The sequence below is a fragment of the Hemicordylus capensis genome, chromosome 2, assembly GCF_027244095.1.
Source record: "Hemicordylus capensis ecotype Gifberg chromosome 2, rHemCap1.1.pri, whole genome shotgun sequence".
Classification (NCBI taxonomy): domain Eukaryota; kingdom Metazoa; phylum Chordata; class Lepidosauria; order Squamata; family Cordylidae; genus Hemicordylus; species Hemicordylus capensis.
Window position 1 is genome coordinate 272,309,029 of NC_069658.1, and position 18,955 is coordinate 272,327,983.

The 18,955-nt window shown below is 43.0% G+C and overlaps 1 protein-coding gene and 1 long non-coding RNA gene across 17 annotated transcripts in view; one reads left to right on the top strand and one right to left on the bottom strand.

Moving 5' to 3' along the window:
- The window catches only part of CADPS (calcium dependent secretion activator), a 544,177-nt gene that overhangs the window by 341,573 nt on the left and 183,649 nt on the right, over positions 1-18,955 (bottom strand). The gene's annotated exons all lie outside the window — the stretch shown is intronic.
- On the top strand, positions 6,753-17,854 carry LOC128346112 (uncharacterized). Of its 2 annotated transcripts, XR_008316785.1 has the most exons (4): positions 6,753-6,842; positions 8,571-8,706; positions 13,872-16,398; positions 16,529-17,854. It is a non-coding gene; the product is annotated as an uncharacterized LOC128346112 (long non-coding RNA). The 2 variants fall into 2 exon arrangements; XR_008316786.1 differs by lacking the exon at positions 8,571-8,706 and having other exon boundaries at positions 6,780-6,842.

Below are 18,955 nucleotides of genomic sequence, written 5' to 3' on the forward strand. Positions count from 1 at the left end.
AGTGTTGCAGATTTGACTTTTCTTCTATCTTCATAAATGATTCCACCGCCCTCAGCCTTCAGACATCATGCCAAACTAGAGGCCATGCCAGAGGTTCAGGTTTGTGGTCATCTGAATGCGTGGAACAGGGTGAACCTGTCACTGAACTGGGGGTTGGTTTTTGACCCTAAACCCGAATTGGAACCTTTGGTTCCACTTGGGTTTCACCACAGAAACCTGGGGTCCAGTAGCGGCATCATATTGTCCGGATTCTGCTGCTGTGTGGAGTTGAGGGTAGGAAGCTCCTCCTTTTCTCCTTCTCAGATTGGCTGCTGTAGCTTTCTTTCATGTGAAGGACGAGGTCCGCACAGCCATCCCCCCCCCCCCTGCAGTCTTTCAGACTGCAGATTGGAATTGTCTGGGAGTACAGCAGGGGGAATGGGGGCAAATTGCAGGTCTGTTGGACTTGCGATTTGCTGTTGTGCATGAAGCTGGCCCCTCCCTCCCTCTCAGGTTGCTCTGTCACCCAAGATCTACACCCTGATTGTGGTGGTTCTTTTTTCTTCTAATAGAACTCTCTTTTTTTTGGAAAGCTCCTGGCCTCCTGACCATTTGCCTTTTGAGTTCCTTTACTGTGATGCTTCATTACATGGATCCATACAAACAATTATGCACACTTGTTGATTTGGAGTTAGCAATCCAAGTTTACTCTTCCAGATGGATAGCTGCCTGCTTCCCAGGCTGGTCAGAGTTGGTTGCAGAAGTCTCATCTTGTATCTGGACTGAACAATTCCCCCAGCTTCCAGGGTAATTCCCCCAGAATTGATTTGATGTCTCTGCCCCAACACAAAAACTAGGAGACCCACGTGAAGGAGAAGGTTGTGTGAACAAACCTACTAAGTTAGATCATTGGTCCATCTAGCTGAGTATTGTCTACCCTGAATGGCAGTGGCTCTCCAAGGTTTCAGGCAGAGGTCTTTTCCAACCCTGCTTAGGGATGCAAAGGAATAAACCCTGAACTTTCTTTCTATGGCTCCACTCCCCCATTTTTCTTAAAGGTACAGTCCCTTCTTCCTGGTTGCAAAGGCTCGTATGGGATTCAACTAAAGGCCTCCCTGAACATGAAGCAAGGATCATGCCCCCTCCTTGCACATTAAGCAAGGATCAAGCACCATGGCTGTGATGCAACGATCACAACCCTCTATAAGAAGGAGCACATGCTAGCCTTGTTCATACACTATGTTCAATACATGTACAATCTATGTTTGGTGTATGCATGTACTGATCAGCATATATGTATATATTATGTTGAACAAACATACAGAAGTACACCTCCCATCTCTACCATGCAGCTGAGTGGCCTGTACTTGTAAAATAAATGCACATACAGTCATTCACACAAACACATATACATGTGTGCAGACTGAATTTCTGAATAGGGCTAAGTGTGTACTATGTTTTACTGTCAACAGTATTGGGCTTGGAAGGGGAAACTTAACTTCAAATCCATGCTCCAATAATGAAGTTCACTGGGGGCCTTGGAAAAGTCACTATGTGGCTTCACACATCATGCTGATCCTGAAATTCGATGGAGCAGTGGGAACCCCAGGAACATGAATACACCCCACTTCAAGTGTCAAGAAGGACATACTCAGATTGGGCTTATCATGCAACCCGCCAATCTTGTCATACTCAACTTTACATACAGTACGGAACCCAATATCTTTTTCTCACTTCAGATCTTAGTTACAGATGTCGAGTTCTGGATAGTAAGCAAGGTAGAATATGCTGAGTTTGGTGATTTGTATACAATGCCCCATCTTAGCTTGTCCCTCCTTATACTGGAAGAAGGGCATGCATGTATTGCTGGGTCTCCAGGCACTCTGCCAATTTCAAGTGTGAAACCACTCACTGTAGATTTATTCATATGTTCCCCCACGGTATATTTCATGAACATGTGGATGGAGAGTGCGGGCACACCTGCCAGCCCCACCCCTTTACCTCCATATCATTGGATAAAGATCTGTAAGTGGAGGCTACATACATACGTAAGCTCTCCTTGCATTCAGTGTCACTTGAATGGGTGGAGACGAAGGGTGTGATCTCATTAGTGATGTGCATGGAACAGGTCTTCCCAGTTCGGCTTGAATCCTGTCCGGTCCGGCCATCAAGCTGCTTCATGATCCGGCGAAGTATACTTGAGTATACTTGCATAGGGGAATACTTGTAAAGGGTATACTTGTAAAGGGGAATCTGGCAAGGATTCCCCTTTACAAGTAAAGGGCTTTTCTGATAGTAAGTGTGTGTGGGGGGGGGATAGGAAAAAGGAAGTCTTTAAGTAGTCTTTACTTTTAAAAACAATCCACCAACAGCCAAGGTGGCGGCATGGATGGCAGGGGCTCCTCCCACCCTTCTGTGGGTCTCCCAAATGACAGGCCGTGGCCTGTTTCGGGTCTCTGCACATGCACAGCCACCATTAGAATGACCTTCATGAGTCACAAGGGGGAAGTGAGATTCACACCCCTAGATCTCATTTCCCCCTCATGCATTCAGTGAATGCATTTGGGAAAGAAAATACAAATAGCACTGGTGTCTCAGCCTAACCTATTTCATGAAGTTGGGATTTCTGTTTGTTTATATAAAAGATTAATATGCTGCTTCCCACCATGTAGGTCCTCAAGACATTTAATTGTAAAACTGAATAGAATTATAATAATAAAATAAATTTTTAAAAGAGAGATATCACAAACACAAAGGAAGCAGTAACTATAGCCTCCAAGTGGATCTCCCAAGCATCATCTTCTTAAAATGACTAGAAGACATATTTTTAACTCTTCAAAACTCTTCTTTATTACTGTGCCTGCTCAAGGTGCACAGCAATTTTTGCACTGTTGGTATCTTAAGTAATTATTCTCTTCCTCAGTATTTAAAGGCTGATTTGCAGGATTGAATTATTCACATAGTTATCACAATTACCACATAATAGCCTAATTCAAACCTTTTATCTTGTGGCATCCATGGATCATAGGTGATTGTCTTTTTATCATGTGCAAGCAACAGGGGGGCAGTGTGATTAGCAGAGGAATGGGTTGTTAGCTGGTTGTTGAACTGGTTCTTAGGAGAATATCATGTGAGTGACTAGGAATTCCAAAAAGTCTTTGATAAAATTCTCCACCAAAGGCTCTTGAGTAAACTTGGCAGTCATGGGATAAGGGGACAGGTTAAACTGTGGACTGTTAACTGATTAAAGGACAGAAGGTAGGAATAGATGGACAGTTTTCATAATGGAGGGAAGTAAGAAGTGGGGTCTCCTAGCAATTGGTACTGGGAATAGTGATTATTTATTAATAAATACTCATATATTTAATAAGTGATCTAAAAGTTGGGGTAAGCAGCGAAGTGGCCAAATTTGCAGATGACACTAAACTATTTAAGCTAGTGAAATCCACATCAGATTGTGAGGGCCTCCAAAAGGATCTCTCCAAACGGGGTGAGTAAGTGGTGGCGCAGTGGTAAAACTGCCACAGAGCCTCTGGTGGCGCAGTGGTAAAACTGCCGCCCTGTAACCAGAAGGTTACAAGTTCGATCCTGACCAGGGGCTCAAGGTTGACTCAGCCTTCCATCCTTCTGAGGTCAGTAAAATGAGTACCCAGAATGTTGGGGGCAATATGCTAAATCATTGTAAACCGCTTAGAAAGCTCCGGCTATAAAGCGGTATATAAATGTAAGTGCTATTGCTATTGCTAAGTGACAAAATGGCAAATGAGGTTCAATATAAGCAAGTGTAAAGAGATGCATATTGGGGCAAAACCCCACCAACTTCACATATGCACTGATGGGGTCTGAGCTGTCAGTGCCCGACCAGGAGCGAGATCTTGCGGTCATGGTGGACAGTTAGTTGAAAATGTCAACTTGGTGTGAGGCAGCTGTGAAAAAGGCAAATTCCATACTAGGGATCACTGGGAAGGGGATTGAAAATTAAAATGCTAATATTATAATGCCCTTATACAAATCTATAGTGCAGCTACATTTGGAGTACTACGTACTAGGGATGTGCATAAATCGATTTTTGTGATTCAAACTGAGTTCAAATAAAATCAGCCTGATTCAATTCAAGCTCAAATCTGCTACCCTCAAATCTGGATCGATACAATTCGAATTTGATTCAATCCAAATCCAAATCAATTTGGCCTGATTTTTAAGGGCTAAGGAGCACCAAAGCAGGCTGCATGGCAGGGTCCCATGGGTGCAAACTGCCACTCAACTCCCAAAGGAATCAGGCAAAGGGGTAAATGTTTAGGAATGTTTATGTGTTGTGGATTCTCGGTTGTGAAATGACTTATTCATAGGGAAGTCCCTATGAAGATGTTATTTCACAACCGAGAATCAACACACAGTTTGGATTTGGTTTGGTGCTTAGCACAATCAAAATAAGTTTTGGGGAAAGCTATTAATAGTCTTTTTCATTTCTTTTCAGCTGCATTTATCTTTTCAGCAGCATTTGTCCCTCATTCCAACTTTGTCAGATTTAGTTTAGCTAATTACACTCTTTGCCAGTGAGGGCTAGCCTGGAACTTTTGCACATGTATTGGGGGGAAATCATTATGGTGGCAGCAACGATGCACCTTGTGGGGCAATGCTCTGGAGGGTCCTTGACCCTTGGGAGGTGGCCTTTGGAGGAGTGCAGGAGGCTACCCCTTGAAGGGGCAGCTGAAAAGCTCCCATGAGAGCACAGGGCACAGTTCATGGTGCTTTGGATACTGGCCATTGTCAGCATCCTCAATATGCCTTGGAAGTGCTGGTTTTAAACTTAGTGCCTGACATGTTTGTGTAGTGATAACGTTTCTGCAATTGAAAATATGTATACAAAATAATGTTGGAAAACATCACACATTCTGATGACCATCACAGCAAAGTGATCATCCAAGATGTCTTCAAACATAGCACCATACTCAGGGGCATTCTTTTAAACTACTACTAATACTATGGATATTTATATACCGCTCTTCAACTAAAGTTCACAAAGAGGTTTACAAAGAAAAATACATAAATAAAATAGTCCCGTCCCCAAAAGGCGCACAATCTAAAAAGAAACATAAGGCAGATACCAGCAACAGCTACTGGAGGGATGCTGTGCTGGGTTCTGATAGGGCCAGTTGCTCTCCCCTTGCTAAATATAAGAGAATCACCACTTTAAAAGGTGTCTCTTTGCTTAGTTAGCATGGGTACACACAGAGGTAATAACTACACAGAGGTAATCACTGTGTAAGAAAAATATCACACAATGCACAAAATGATTGCCTTTGGCTACCCAAGGAATGCAATTTCTCTGGATTGTGCTAGTGACAAAATACCCAAAGGGTTCCTAATGACTGTGTATGCAGGAAGCCTGCAAACCAAAATGCAATCAGCTTGCCCATGCAGAGCCTGCTAACTGCTTGACTTTAGATCTTGCCATACCTTTATTAAGAAAGATGATGATAAAAAGGAAGATTGATTTACTGGTTGGCATACAGATTAATAGAATTTATTTATTCTATTTATGTCAGTAGAACATTGCTTTTTGTGGGCTCCATAGTAGGTAGCAATACTGGGCTCAAGGGTCAGCAAAAGGTTTGGCAATGCCAGAGGGTGGAAAGTACTGTTTACAAATCCTAGGGCATGAAGCATGACTTCTGGATTGCTGTCACAAAAAACTGTGGACACTGGCCGACATCCTGCATAGTGTTAGGACTGCGTAACAGGAGCAGCATTGGTGGAAGACTCAGCACCATCAACTATAATCCTGCATAGTGTTAGGACTGCGTAACAGGAGCAGCATTGGTGGAAGACTCAGCACCATCAACTATAATCCTGCATAGTGTTAGGACTGCGTAACAGGAGCAGCATTGGTGGAAGACTCAGAACCATCAACTGTAATCCATACCATGGGCATTGCAGCTTGTGAGACCTGGTTCTCGCTGCTTGCCTGGTGGTGAGGTCCTTGGGCTGGTTTACTGAGATGTCCATTCAGGCTGCCTGTTCTCAGGTTGTAGGCTTCCTCGGGTGAGCCCCTAATGTGGTGTGCCTCCCAAATTCCTTGTAGACAGTCTTATAAGGAAGAACAAAGTCCTCTGAAAATTCCAATGACTCTTTCTGGAAAACAGCTTGCTCATTGAAGCCAATAATGTCCTCTGGCCTCAGCAGCCACTGAAAATGTGATTTTCTTCATTGCTTTATTTGGCATATGGGTGATACTGTCACTGACTCTCTCAGGAATTTCAATAGGACATAGAGAAGCAGTCGGTTTCCAGACTGAGTTTGTTTAGTTTGATGCAAAATTTAACCTGTACACTGATCTGACCATCCCTGACACCATTAGGGTCACCAACTAACCAGAAATAATAGCCTGATCTCCTCTTACGTTCTTAAACAGCCACTTTATCTGCAGAACTCAAGATAGAGATATGTGTTATCACTTGCTTATGTCTGCAGACCAAGCATAGGCGGAACTGTGGGGGGGGGCGGCAGGCAGGGCACGTGCCCTAGGCGCCACTGAGGTGGGTGCACCACGCCAGTTCCTGCCACCCCCACCCCATTGCCCACCTGCCCAGCCCCAGAGCCCCTCAGCCACTTGCCTCCAGCTTTGGCCTAGGATCGGCAAGGAGGCCTAGGGTCAGAGCAGCCTGCAAACTGCAGAGCTCTTCTCTCCCCGCCTCTCAGCTGATTGGCGGGTGGGCGGGGCTTCCAGAGTGGCCTCCGAGTAGGCCTCCCTGAAGCCTGAACTTGGCAGGCCCCAAGCAAGCCAGGAAGGAGGCTGGCAGAGCTCCCTGCAGCAGACCCTCCCTGCAGCAGACCAGACCATCCAGCACAGCTTTCGCAAGGTAGGCTGTGAATTCCTTTTTGTGGTTACCCCCGTATATAGGGATCTGCTTGCCATAGGGCTTTGATATGGGTTGTGGGGCGAGACTGAGAAGTCTCTGAGTATTTAATTTAAAACAGACTGAAAAATGTGCTGGCTTTAAAAACAAAAACTATCTAAGGCCTATAAGTGGCTTGTTTCATGTCAGAAAATTACAAAAACTTCTGGAACAAATATTTATTCATTCATTCATTCTTTCATTCATTTATAATTGCACTTATGTTCAAGTTGTTTTGCAACCGAGAAGGTCTGAGTGAGAACTGTGAAGCATGTGTTGTGCTTTTATTTTATTTTATTTTTCTTGTGTGTGAACTGCTCCCCAATAACTTGCAGGGACTTCAGAGTAAATCTGGCCAACATGTGAATGCAGCACCTCCATTCCAGAGGAGATGTGTGTTAAAGCGCTTTAAAAGCCTCGTGTGAAAAACCTCCTGGAATCAAACTTTACTGAATTTGTTCAGAATTCTGAGAAAACAAACATAGGCTCACCCTGCATGGTTGAAAGTCTCCTTTGCTAATCTGCAGCAAGGGGGCCATTTTAATAATTAGCGTTGCTAGTGTGTTCTAGGCATTAAAAGTAGCACAAATATATAGTACTCAATGTATATCACTATATACTGTGAAGTGTGCATGTGTATATTCAGTGAAATGTATTTCCAGGCAGCATACTTATTTTGAAATATCAGACTTAAATCCTTGGGGGCCTGGGATGTGTGGAGTCCCTGGACTTTGAGGGCCTGGGGGCCCATTTTGAAATCTCATCTTGGCCCATTCCAACCTTGCTATGCCCCAGGCAGTCACTACACATGAGTTTCTGCACAACACCTGCACAGAAGAAACTTCCATGTAGAAAATGTGTCTTTTGTAAATTGACCCTGAATTTTCCATCCATGACTGGGATATTTGAGAGTTAGAGTCAATAACAAAAGAACAGCACACTGCTTGTGACAGGAAGGGGCAAATTACAATGATTTCTTAGTCTGGCAGGGGCTGGTTTTGGCCCTGGCAGAACTTGGCTGTCTGCTCCTGTTGCAAATGCCTCTGTCTAGTGTAGCAAACTAATGTATCCTCCTCCCTCTTGGTGTCAAAGTAAGCACTGGTGTGGTGAATGCACATATACCCCATCATGAGCCAACAGTCATCATAAGACAAAGGCTGGCAGGAATCATTCACTGATTTATAGACAACCCACCACCACCACCTTCTTCCCCTATTTTGCTAGTGGCTATTTGGGCAGGTGATCTTCTAGGACAAAGATGATCTTCTTTTAAAAAGAATGAGATGAGACAGAGAAAATGACACTTGGAATCCTCGCATAACTCCTGACTGTTGTTCTAAGTCTTTTACAGAGATGGCGCATGTTTTCAGGTTTTGATCAACAACCATGTCTAGATGGTACAGTGTTCCTTTTAACAAGGATTTCCAGATATTGTTGACTACAAGTCCTATCATTCCTGTTTGGACAGGGGCGCAATTTCAGTGCTTGCCCTAGGCGCTATTTTCCCTAGTTACGCCTCTGAGACCAAGGTGCTGTTAAAGGCACAGGAACAAGGACTGGCCAAATGTTGACAATCTTAGGCACCAGACAGGATGCACCAGATAGGAGCAAAGCACACATTTTCTATTTATCTGTGCAGAAGCTGACTATATGTGATAAACAGTCATTCACTCATATGGATTTGCCTTGTAGGTGTTCTGATTACATTTTCTTTATTACACCACCAAGCATCTTCCTTATTCATCTATTTATCTATCCAAGTCTGAAGAACAAAAATAAGGGAAAGCGATGAGAAACAGCTATTTACAGTAGCACAGGAGACAATTTGGTAAGAGCCAATGCTTCTTCCCTTACTTACTGAAATCTTATTTCACAGTTCAGAGACTTCAGGCCTCTGCCTGGGTACTATAATAAACATATTCCCAAAGCTCAGGCAATTGGCCCGCCTTTCCTGAATGTTAATAACACAGGGCAAAACAGCTTTATTACTATAAATAAATTTGCTGCTCTGGTTGTGGAACATATACTTTCTAGGTGTCATGTAATCAAATAAGTGTCAACATTCCTATAACTGTGTTGACTTTAAGCGTGTCTGCACCCATTTGCATTAGGAGGACTGTATGCGTGTATATATTTTTATTCAGGACAGGTTAAAATATTTTTTGACTAGTCTCTAGGGTCACTGCAATTTCCAAAATGTAATGAAAGAACAGCACAAATTTATGTTCAACACCAACTGCACATCACATCAATAAATCTATGTTAAACAAAATGATAATATGTACAGTCAGTACAATTTTTGATTTATGTATTCTTCCCTTCTCCTTTAAACCTTTAAAGCAACCTGGGCAATTGCTCTTGTAATTTATTTTTGGTAATTTAGCAATAAAGTAATAGGTTTTTAAAAAGGTAAAGGTAAAGTGTGCCGTCAAGTCGGTGTCAAGCCCTGGAGACCACAGAGCCCTGTGGTTGTCTTTGGTAGAATACAGGAGGGGTTTACCATTGCCACCTCCTTGTAGCAGCAGAATATTCCACTTTTCCAATAGAACTTCAAGGAAGCTCACAACAGATTTCTAAAATAATAATATTAACTAGCTCTCCTTCTCACTAAGGACTCTTCCAAATATGACTACCTGATCTCATTTGGCATTCTCCAGCACCTCCACTGAAATGGCTGTCAGCAAAACAAAGCAGTTGATGACAGTCAGGGGATTGGGGCTTCTTTTCCAGTGGGCCACAGATCAGTATTTTGCACAGTGCCCTAGTGTTCATGTGTGTGCATTCACATGAGTATGTGCTAGAGATAAGATGCATCCATTCTTCACCCTGAGATTTAACTTCTGGAATTCCTTGGGAGGAGCTGAACCCTAGCAATCACATTCAAACTACTAAAATTTTAAACAAGGTATCCACAAGAAGCAAAATAGGGACAAAATAGCCAACATGATGCACAGTTCTAACATCTCCTGTAGAACTTTAGCTCCTCTGCTTACATGGGATTTCCAGGTGGTCTCCCATCTAGGCACTAATCAGATCTAGACCTGCTTAGCTTTAAAAAAGTAGTTCTTTCATGTGCCCTCAAAGTCAGACCATGTGCTGGTACCAACTTGTGTAATTAGTATTAGCTTTCCTCTTTCAGGATTTTCTTTTAAAAAAATATTGTGATCAAACATCAGAAACTGTACTGCAGCATCAGGGGGAAATGGGAAAGCAAAACCTCTTCCACAGCATTCATTGCACACATTTGACAGAAGCTCCCCAGTGCTACTATGAGTGATTAATGTCATTTGGAAGGGTCTGCATTTGCACAACATATGGATTGATCTCCCTTCTTGAGAAGGATGAGAAACAGAAGCAATTTTAAGCATATATTTTTAATGAGCGATTTACAAGTGGCTGCATATCTAGGAGCAATGATAGATAAATGCTAATTCAGCCACACAAAATATGCCTCCCAAACATTTTGAAAAGCCCTTAAAATGGATATTTGATGGCAAAAGCATCCTGGCTTTGCAGGAAAGATTGAGCCTCAGGCTTATGACTTGATCTATCTATCACTCCTTCATAGCCCCATTCATCAGTTGTGGATCCTGCTATGGAAGTTTTTGCTAGATAAGCTAGTGACAGAATTTGCCACCCCAGCCCTCCGAAAGGGATAAACACATTGGGGAGCGGGAAGGGAAATGTTTAAGAAGCCCCTCTCTACCTAGGCCCATTTTCTAATCTACATTTCAACTTCTGCAGTTGCATTTATAATAAAAGAAGGTAAACTTAAAAAACAAAAACAAAAAACCAACCCACACAGAAAAACATGACCAAGAATTACATTTCCTTTGAGCCTGATAAAATCCATCTTCTTTGTGGCTGGGCTCCGGAACCTCACATTCCAAGTACCAGAACAGTTTCTACTGGGGCGATTCCAAGGGTAATGGTGGAATCAGACATGTTGCCACTTTTTCAATGGCCATAATTATAAGCAAATTTTCAATTCGATAGTATATATACAAAACCCTTAAATATGATAGATAACAAGGCTGTTCTCATGAGCAGCCTAATCCAGGCTAGGGCAGTCCAGCCTGGGCTAGTCTGCTTGTGTGCAGTGCTGCGACTGGGGCCCATCCCGTCGCTGCCACCTTGCCTAACCCTACTTTGGGCTCCGGCCTTTAGCCAGGGTTAAATGTGCGACTGCGCCTTTAACCACGGCACCAGTTAAGTGGGCCCTTAACCCCAACACACATACACCCGGGCTGTGTATTTAGCCCAAGCATACACAGAGTGAGGCGCCTAGAGCGCTTGACCCATGGGAGAATCCCTAAATGCACCACGCTGCTTTGGGATTCCTGGAGGCCAGGCAGCATTTCTCCAGCCGCACCACTCACCACAGTGGCAACTGTCTGAGCAGCGATTGTCTGCATGGTGGTGCATCACAGAATGGGGGAGGGATGATCGTGTGTGGGAAGGTAGGTCTACTCCTGCCTTCCCCCCAGCCCTCCCTAGCCACCAGGAATTTCGGTCGTGTGCATGACCTTAACATCTGAAATGTGCAAAATACATTGGTAATGAAATCAGAAACTATGTCCAAAAATCCTGATTCTATTACCAATGCATTCTGCATGTTTTGATAACATGCCTGACATACCCTTAGAATTGCCTACAGAACAAAGGTCAAGCAGCTTGGACACCAATTTTTTCCAGCATACCATCCCCAAAAGAAATTTCTTTGTGTGGTATGTAGCAACACTTGCATGGCAAGACTGTAATCCTAGGGAGTAAGCCCCATTAAGGACAGAGGAACTTACTTACAAGTGAACAGGCCTAAAATTGTGGCTATAAATGTCTGCAGTCATGTCTGCAATCTGTTTCCATCTCCTTCGCCTGCGGTGTGGGGGGGGAGGTATGACTCCAACTTTCAGAAAGAGCATATGTCTTCTTCACGGGGGATTGCCAACTCAGAATGGTTATGTATTCATGTGGGGAGGTAGCAGTTAATGGTAATTCATGTGGGGAGGCAGCAGTGCCACCACTTTCTGGCACTGTTGATGATTTGGGCCTGCATGGATAGTTTCACCAATGTGCACCTGCACAGTGCTTCTTGAGTGGAAGCTTCCAAGTGAGAAGCTGTCAGCAAGAATGATGAGCACCCTTCCCTTTTAGCTAGTGATCCGTGGCACTTGCATCCACTGCCACACTACCCTGGCTGCCACTGCCCCTATCTCACATATTTATCCTTAGGTGATACTGGCCCATGAAAACTGCACCACATGCTCTTTTTGGATGTTTGAATCAGATTCTTTTTTCCTCAATGACATAGATTTTGAAATTGGAAAAGGTAAGAAGCACGAGTATTGCCATTTTTCTTCCATCATACATATGGCACTATACAACAGAAGCACTTTTATGTTGGGTTTGTTATGTTTTATGTTTGGTTTGGTATGGTAGGACAGGTGATGAGCACTATGTGCACTAAGTAAAGATGTAAGTTTTAAGTATTTGCAAGTATAGGACATGGTTCTTGTTAGTTTAAGCCTTCCAGTTTAGCCATCATTTATGGGACTTCTCAGGTTATATCACTAAACTTGTAAAAAAATAATGGTGCCCTCAAGTCAACTGGAGATCCACATTGAGATAATGTAATGTTGGAGGGAAATCATTGTGTACACAATTACTGGATTTCATGGTGATGGAACTGAACTTTGTCAGACTAATTATCACAGCATGATCCTCACACAGGTTTTCGTTTTGAACAACCCAACAAGATCCCTCTTTTCTGTTACCATGATGAATGTCTCACTTTTAAAAAGATGTGTTTTTTTTTTAACACTGACCTTCCTATTTCAGTTCATTGATCACATATGACAAGGGATGCTATTGCGGAAATTATGGAGCTGTCTTATACTGACCATGTAGTTATACTGACGGGGTAGGCCAGGCCATTGGTCCACATAGGCCATTATTGTCTACACTGACTAGCAGCAGCTCTCCAGGGTTTCAGAAAGGAGTTTGTCTAGCACTGCCTGGAGATGCTAGGGATTGAATTTAGGACCCTCTGTACACAAAGCATGTGCTCTACCACTGAGCTAGAGTCCCACTGTGGTGCAGAACAGTGATCCATTAGCATAAGAACATAAGAACAGCCCTGCTGGATCAGGCCCAAGGCCTAGCCAGTCCAGCATCCTGTTTCACACAATGGCCCCCCTGATGCCTCCACAGGCAGGTGTTGAGGGCTTGCCTGTTGTCTCTTGCGGTTGCTCCCCTGCAACTGGTATTCAGAAGCATATGAGTACCCCTGCTAATTTGGTAATGAGGGACCTTTTATTGTGGTGATTCTCTTTATTTAGCAGGGGGAGAGTAACTGGCCTTATCAAACCCAGCACAGCATTCCTCCAGTGGCTGTTGCTGGTGTGTATCTTATGTTTCTTTTTAGATTGTGAGCCCTTTGGGGACAGGGATCCATCTTATTTATTTATTATTTCTCTGTGTAAACCACCCTGAGCCATTTTTGAAAGGGCGGTATAGAAATCGAATGAATGAAGTCTGAGGCTGGAGGTTGCCTATAGCCACTAGACTAGCAGGCATTGATAGACCTGTCCTCCATGCCCTTTTTCTACATGTCCTTTTCCTACAACTACAGAAAATGTCCTTTTTCTACAATTACAGAAGTGACAACTATAAGACAATACAATTTAGTCAGAACATAAACCTATCATAACTAATGAGGACTGGGGCCTGGCAGTTATATTTGTTAATCTATAATCACAAAACCTCTGGAATAATAACCAGAATTATATTCCTAAACAGTGTGGAATAGGACAATGGTTGCTTCATGTTCAGCTCTAGTTTAGTGTCTGCCTTCTGTATATTACCTAAGGGCTTTAACAAAGTAGCAGATAGATCAAACAGAGTAGCTGTAACTAAACAGTCTGGCTTTCAGGCTGGGCATGGCATGGAAAAGAAATTCACATGTAAGATGTGCCCTGATTATTATCTCTACAGACAGGGAGGCTTGAATGTTCTGACCTCTATCACGCTCAAGAGTGATGACAATGCACTGAATCAGCACAAAGAGAAAGATAAGTCTCTACTTAATAACACTGCCTTGATTACAAAAGGATTGTCAATGCTCAGGCAACAGGGGGGCAAAGTAAAACAGACAGCCTCTAAAAATAGCTGCATGGGTTGGATAGGCATTGTTCAAAGCCTCCACTGATGACAACAAATATCAAGGAAAATTCCTTCCAACCTACAGAGCCCATAGAATTCCTAGTGTTGACAATTATGTTCGTGACACAACTTTTGATACTCTAACCAGTCCATAGAACAGTGTTCTTCATTGCAAGGCCCAGAAGCCAGTGGCTGCTCCAAATGACACTAGGTGTGGCTCCATGGCTAATTGTTATCCCTGTGTGAAGCTTTAGCCAAACTCCACACAGCCCTCCTCCACATCACCTCCCCATAGCGGAGGTAAAGTGAAGAGGCCAGCATAGTGGAAAATGGCTCCCGCATTGAAACTTTTGTGCCACAGTAGTCCTTGCTTAAAAAATAGTGAAAGTCACTGCCATATAACAATTAAAATGCCACAGATTTCATGTAATGACTTGTTCCTGATACCTTTCTGGTTGGGAGGGAGAAGTTGTTTGGAGGCAAGACTGTAAGCCTTGGGCAAACCTGGGTAGCTTTTCCTCCTACCTTGCTTCCTCACAATCACTTTTACCCAGATTTCCCTCCTACCTTGCTTCCCCACAACCGAAAAGTGGGAGCACACACAGCCCCCAAACCCGGACAGAACACAGTTTTTGATTGTGTGAATGACCTCATAATCTCTCAGAGTAATCCTATCTTGGAGTAATCCTATCTTGTTTTGCTATATCTGCCATGCATGTGCTATATCTATAATGGTATTAAATAATATTATATAATGGGCTGGCTTGGACAATAAGATCTGTCAGCCTCACTCACCATATTATGAAGCCTGTGGGTATACACATTCCAGTCCTCCTTCCAGTGTGCCATATTCTGCTTGACATTATGTGGGGGAGGCGGGGGAGGCACAATTTGACTACTTTCATTTAATTTTTTATGATTGATTGATTGATTGATTGTATTTTTAGACCACCCCATATAAAATTTCTGGGTGGTTTATCCACTTCTTGGATACTCTGAGAAGGGAGTGGAATGTGGGCATTTATGCCCTGTACCATGCAGTGAGCAGGGCTGTTGAAGGGTATTATGCGAACCAGCCCAATAATAATAATAATAATAATAATAAGAGAATAATGTGTGAATTACATCCCAGAGTGGTCATTATGTCTAAAATTCTGAAAGTCTGGCATTGCTCAGAAACAAAACAGGAAGCTGCAATTGGATGCAGGGGGTGAGGGGAATTGCTGCCGTTCTGTTTCTATTCAGTGGCATAAAAGGAGAGATGAAATTCTAGAAGTGGCACAGCTTGGAGTCAATCCAAGAATACAATTTCTAAAATGGATTTTGGAAGTTAACAGCCATCATTTACCCTGAGCTCTTTTTTATTTTTTATTTTTTACAGGATCATTTTTTCTGAGTCTCCCTCTCTAATTTGTGGCCAGCTACTGGACTGTCCCTTTCTGTTATCCAGAGATATGCTTCCTGGGTTCTTATTCATATCTAACTGAATTTCTCTCCATTGATATCCTACTGTACACGGCTTAATGCTATTGAAAGGGATTTATTGGACATCCAGTGAACTTTTCATTTGATTCAGATTGGATTTTCTTTCTTGTTGCTGGCCAGTGTTCCAGTCTGGCAAAATCTGATTTTCCTCTGTGTGACCCACTTCCTTTTACTCCATGGGATTCATTATTACTGGGCACGGAGTGTTATTAATGATTGGAAGGATTTTACTAGAAAGTTATTGTCTCCAGACAGGAGTTATTAGGTAGCCACTTATAGAGTCAAGTCAAAATCAGCTCTCAAGTCATAAAACCCATGTTATAATAAAAGTACTGTTTTGACCATTCAGGTTATAAGAGAGAGGGTTGAGATCTGAATCAGATCAAAGCAATGTTGACTTGCCTAATAGGAAGCATACACAATTGGAGAGGGACCCATATACCAAGACCGCAAGGGACAACTCTGGGCATGCTATAGGGTACAAAACGCATCCAGAAAGCTCCCCTAGCACTGAAACTGGGGGTGCCCTTGAAGAAACTGGAGAAATTGGAGAAACTTCAAATGGTACAAAATGCAGCTCAAGGGGCTTTCAGGTAATACCATATTACTTCAGTATTATGTAATCTTCATTTGTCACCAATTTGTTTCCAGGCTCAACTCAAAGGACTGTTTTTGACCTTTAAAGCCAATGCCCAGGACAGTGCAAGGACCAACTCCTCTCATTTGAAACTGCCCAAGAACTAAGGCCAACATCAGAAGTCCTCTTCTGTGTCTCCTGCTATCAGAAGCATGGCAGGTGGGCATAAGGGATAGGGCCATGTCTACTGTGGCACCAAGGCCACGGAACACCCTCCCATGGGTGAGGAAAACTTTGGTAGGTGATAAAAACACAGGTTTTTGACACACTTATTAGTTGATTACATAATGTGGTCGGTTAAGGCTATCTGTTTTATCTTTGGACTCATTGTTTGGCCTTGTTTTAAATTATTTCTTTGTTTTTACAGATTTCCATGATTATGTTGGTGTTAGATTATTAGCCCCTTGGTGTGACTCTCAGGGACATATTCTGGTGACGCACAGTAAGCTTCAGAGGCAAACAAAGACTGGTGAAAATCATCCCTGCCTCCATTTCAAGTGATGACACAGCAGTCATTTGGGACTCACACTGCTGCTCACATGTAGTGCTAGTTTGCATGCTGGCCACAGTGTATTATTAGGGGAGGGTTGTTTTTGAAGTCATTGCCATGATGCATTTTGTATTTCTGAAATTTATGAAATGTGAGGAAAGGATCTGCCATAATCAACAGACTGGTTATTAAGAGACTGGGATGGGATACACACTACAAAATGAACTAATGTCAGAGTAAGAGAGGGAAGGCAATAAAAGCTCTGAAGAGAAAACTAGAGTATATTTATAAGGCACTGGAACACTAAAGTTCAGGAATCTGCTCAATCATATCACTCACTGGGAGTTATTTAGTTATCATATGCAACAATATGAGCCCTGTCTCACAATCCTGTGAGTGGGCTTGAGGGTGGGCAGAGGGGAAGGCTGCAGCAGCTTACCCTCCCCGGAGACAAGCTAGAAGAGTTGCTGGGTGAACGGATCGCACAACCAAATGAGCTGCTGCTGCCCCAGGCAGTGCAGAAGTTCAGAGATCCCACAATGCACTGTGTGAGTTGTGGGATCCCCCCGGCGACAGCTGGCAGCCCACTCCAGTGTCAGCTGGGAGCAGCCAGTGCTGACACACGAGTCAGCACTTCATCGTCTGGGTGAAGGGTGTGCTCGCGCCCTTAGCCTCAGCTAACCAGCTAGGTGGGTTTGCCGCCGAGGCGCTCCTGGGAGCCACACAGCTCCCAGTGTTTCTCATGGGCAGCCCAGCCTGGGTTTAGCTTCCCGAGCCCGGTCTTGGCTGCTCGTGAGAACAGCCTCTATGTTTGGCTTGTTCAGTTTAACTTTCGTTTGAAAAAAAGCCAGTTTGTTTTGTTCTGCAACAGTTTATTCATATAATGAATGCAGAAATGAACAGATATATTTTATTTTACACATACTTGTATCATAATGATGATAATAATTATAAAACATGTTCTGTCTGAAATGACAGAATCATGTTAATGAGCACCCAAGGTAAATAATGCTCTTGATTTGATTGAAAAGAAAGCTGGCAATTCATTAGCAACAACATGCCAACATACCAGTGAAGAGTAAGCAGTTTGGGTTTAATCAAAGACGAAATGCATCAATATGTCTTAAATTTTGTAAGATACCTGAATTTTTAAATGCCTCTTATGATTATGAGACAAATTATGAAATACAAGACTAATATGCATTTTAAGTAAAGAGTCTTCTGTGGTCATTAATCAGGCTAACCAAATTAACCCTGTATAATTGGGATGACATTACTGCAGGGAGGACAAAACAGAGTAGCCAAACTCTAATATTCTCAGAGAATCTTTGGCTCCTAAAGCATGAGCTAGTGTTGGCACTGCTGGAGCAGGATAGCTGTGTGCTTATGGATGAACTTGGCTATGCAGCCCACTAATGAAGCATAACTTCCTAATTAAACTGGAGTGTGGTGCTTGAAATGTACCAAGACTGCTGCTGTTCCTGGTCAGCTTCCAATCCCCCAGTGTTGATCAGCCATATCTTCTACCAGCTGTGCTGTGCTGCTCTATATATCATACTTCTGAACCTTTCCCAGACTTTCTGTAAGCACACACAGCACAGTGGCTGCTTGCTAGGAGAACACCCTTTATTTTCCTTGCTACACTTACTGTATAAAAGCACATAAAGAGTGTAGCAGCATGACAGCTTGTACAAACTAGAGATGTGCAAATCGATTCGATTCGAATTGATTCGAGGATAAATCATGCCTTTTGAGAGATTCAAGCTCAGATCAAATCACCCTTAGAATAAAGGGCCTGATTTGAGCTCAAATTGAATCAACCCTGATTCGAACTCAAATCAATTCAAGTCGTTTGATTTGAGTTCAAATTGAATCAACCCTGATTCGAGCTCAAATCAATTGAAGTCATTTGAGTGCCATTTTGTCTCAGTTTCCCCTGCTTGCTGATTGGTTTTCAGGCCCTGGCTTCCAATTGGCTTGAGATCCCCTTGCTTCTTGGTTGGTTATCATACAAATCAAGTGTTGACATGGGCAACTGTGTCCCCATTGTCTGGGGGGAGGTAGGAGGGAGGGGGAAGCCAAAGGAGGGATTTTCAAAATGTATTTAAGGGGACTGCTTGGAGGCAGAGAAAAAGAGAACCATTTTGTGCCTCAGGAGAGGAAAAGGATCAGACAGAGGCTGCAACAGCTCAATACTGGTGGCAGCCTGTGGCTTATCTGTCCCCCACCCCCTGCAAACCCAACTGCTTATTTTATATATTTTTAAAAAACAAGTTGTACCAACAATCCCACTGGCTTTAAATA